The sequence below is a fragment of the Arachis stenosperma genome, chromosome 5 (assembly GCF_014773155.1).
Source record: "Arachis stenosperma cultivar V10309 chromosome 5, arast.V10309.gnm1.PFL2, whole genome shotgun sequence".
NCBI lineage: Eukaryota > Viridiplantae > Streptophyta > Magnoliopsida > Fabales > Fabaceae > Arachis > Arachis stenosperma.
In genome coordinates, this window is record NC_080381.1 from 58,956,031 (window position 1) to 58,959,754 (window position 3,724).

The window sequence follows — 3,724 nt, forward strand, 5'->3', positions numbered from 1 at the left end:
TTTTTCGGGATTTTGTGGATCTTTGTTTGGGAGCGATGTCTTTGGGCGATTCTGTTTGTTTCCTCCTGGAGTGCGTGGTGATAGAGGGCTGTCCGGTCGTTCTCCAGTGTCAACTTCCTCCTCTTGTTCTGATGTAGCGTGGTCATTGTTGAGAGGGTCGTCCGCCATGGTAAAGGGATGACTTCCAGGTCCCCGGCAACGGCGCCAATGTTCCGGGGGTTACCTGAAACGTGTAGCTCGGTCGTCTGGAGATGCCCGAGGTGGGGGTCAGGGACCCGAGCTTGATGTGTTGGCGATTGGTGGTTGTACCTGCAATGACACTCCGATGCTTAAGTTAGCATGGGTCCAAGCAGATATGTGTAGAATGTGGAATGTCTGTCATACCTGGGTGCTCCAGTGTATTTATAGTAGTTGGTCGTGATCTTCCCTGGATAAGATATTCTTTATCTTATCTTATCTTTTGGGAGTTTTACCTCTATCTTTGCGGAACCGCCTTTCCTAGGCTTTTTCGGCCTTTAGGTTTTGGGCTTCGTTCCTTTTGATGGGCCTTCTTAGCTTTATTTGTCCGAGGTCCGACCTTAGGCGTGGGCCTTGGGATGAGGTCGGACCTTTCATGGATTTTGCCGAGTTGGAGGAGCTCGGTCAGGGTATGAACAGCAACCATCCAAAAACAAAAGAGCCCACAGGCCGGGCAAAGAACCAAAAATAAAAGATTACAGAGGATCAAGGTCCTTTCCGGATTCCACATCGGTAGAAGGCTGCGGAGGAAGAACCATAGAAATCGGGACAGCCTTGACAGCACCATCATCTCGGCTTGAAACCTCCACACCAGATCCATCCCCGGCCAAAGGTGAAGTCGGGTCCGCAACCGGAACCTTGAGGTCGGACACCGGAACCTTGGGATCGGACACCGGCACCTCATCCTCGTTGGGAGCAGGAACAATCTTTCCCTCCACAACAACGTTATCCGTACTAAATAAGCTCAGATCCAGGTCAGGAGCAAGAACCCGGACCTGAGCCTTCAAATTCTCGAACATAGCATCCATACCCTTAGCCACATGGCCTTCCAGCTCGTAAAAATCATCCTGAGCAGATTGCAACTTCTCCCTTGTCTCCACAAGCTCGGCATATACCCGAGTATAATTCTCCGTCGCCGCCTTCGCCATCTCCTCGGACGCTTTCGCTGCCGCCACAGCCGCAGTAGCTTTAGCTTTCTCCTTCTCCAAAGAGGCCTCCAGCTCCGTAATCCTAGCAGCCTTCAGCTCACTAAACTTCTCAAACTCAGACTGAGCCTTCTCAAGTCGGGAGCTGGTCGCGCCAATGGGAGATTTCTTGAACTCCCGGGCAATAGCAGCATGAAGACTGGCCATCCGAACACAACTTCGCGCCATATACTGAAAATGATGCTCCATAGACACGTCATCAGTAGAGATAAAAGTCTGAGGGAGAATATGCTGTTCAATCCAACCAAGAGCATCGAAATCCTTATCGTTAAAACCCGCAAGCTCTTGAGAGGTCTTCTGCTTCTTGGGAGGAGGACCCGAGAACGGGGGAGGAGAAGAGGTAGCAGGCCCGGAGGTCGGAGGGTCTTGATTTATAGCTCGGAACTGGGGAGTCGGAATAGTCTTCGACCGAGTCTGAACACCCACGGTAGCCTTCTGCGGAGAAGATCGAGCAGAAGCCTCAGCCTCGATATTTCGAGCAGCCACAGACTTCTTCGTCCGACGAAGGAACTTCATGGAATCCGCCTGAGAAGACATCTCTGCAGAAATATAAAGAAAAGGATTACCACAACAGAAATTCAACCAAAAACAAGTAAAACAACAATATTGAAAAAGAAGAATCTCGGAGAGGTCGGGAAACTACCTAACTCGGAACGGAGAAGGCTTGGATCCCCCAACATTTTCTTCGTATCCAAGTGAGGTGCCCGACCCCATAAACTGCTCACCACACCCACAAAAGCCTGCTCAACCTCATCTAGACTCTCAAAAGTATACTTAGCAGACACTACATTCTCCTGCCAACAAAGAGGAAAAGAAGGCTCCCCACTCTCATCCAGAAAGAAAGGTCGGACGTCTCCAGTAGCCCGGACCTTGAAATAAAAGTTCTTGAAATCATGAAAGGACTCATCATAAAGGGTACAAAACTTCCTTCCCTGGTTAGCCCTAAAAGAGACCCAAGACACCTTCCCTCCACCCGACCCCGGCTTCGTCAACACAAACAAATAGGAAAAAAGAGAAATAGAGGGAGCGACGCCCAAAAACTGACACAAAAGTTGAAACAGCTTTAAAAACGCCCAAGAATTTGGATGGAGCTGCGTAGGGGCAAGGTTACAAGACCACAACACCTCGGACTCCAGGTCGGTAAAAGGAAGTCGGACACTCAGCTTAGAGAAAAAACAATCATAAGCATAAAAGAAGAGCTTCTCGGAACTATCTAAAGGCGGGAAGCAAACTCTCTCCTCGGAATCCGGGGCTACTAGCTCATAATCCCTCTCAGACTCTCTATTCTCACATATACTACAGTGCCTACGGAACCTAGCCAAATATTCAGAATCTACCACAGAAGGGACTTTTAGAGGAAGAGGGTCTACCCAACCAAGACCACTTGGAATCTTGGTCGACATCGCCTGAAGAACCTTTCGAGACATAAAACTCTTACCTACAAAGAAGAAATACAAAAGCAAGCAAAAATCACATAAAGCAGACAGCGAAAAACCCGTTCAGCCAAGCAAGAAACAAAAAAGAAAATGCGGCAACCCGGAACAAAGTACCAGAAAAACAAAAAAGAGCCCCCCCCATATGCAAGCAAAGCAATGGCGGCGCCTCTTTTTGGGGCAACCCAGGCATAAAGAAAGAAGAAACAGACAAAGAGCCACACAAAAGAACAGAAAGCATATGTGCGCAAAGAAAAGAGACGGGAACAAACCTGGAAGAAAGAAAGAAGACGACGAGCTCCGAAGAAAGAAGAACGAAACGGCGGCATAGAGGAAACCCCGGAAAGACGCACGGAAAGATTCGGGGAAGAAGAACAAAGAGAAAGAAGAAGCGGTGCTCGAAAAAGAGATGGCGAAAACTTAGAAAAAACAGGAAGGAACAGAATAAACGAAGAAAAAGGAAGGGAGCAAATAAATAATGCCTTCACAGAGCCCGAACGGAAATCGAGGAGAAACGGTAAAATGCAATAAATGCAGGAAACGGCCATTTTTGAATTTTGAAAAACAACTATGCCCGAGCTCGACCTCCCAAAAAGGACGAACTCGGGCAGGGGCACTGTTCATACCCTGACCGAGCTCCTCCAACTCGGCAAAATCCATGAAAGGTCCGACCTCATCCCAAGGCCCACGCCTAAGGTCGGACCTCGGACAAATAAAGCTAAGAAGGCCCATCAAAAGGAACGAAGCCCAAAACCTAAAGGCCGAAAAATCCTAGGAAAGGCGGTTCCGCAAAGATAGAGGTAAAACTCCCAAAAGATAAGATAAGATAAGAATATCTTATCCAGGGAAGATCACGACCAACTACTATAAATACACTGGAGCACCCAGGTATGACATACATTCCACATTCTACACATATCTGCTTGGACCCATGCTAACTTAAGCATCGAAGTGTCATTGCAGGTACAACCACCAATCGCCAACACATCAAGCTCGGGTCCCTGACCCCCACCTCGGGCATCTCCAGACGACCGAGCTACACGTTTCAGGTAACCCCCGGAACAGGTC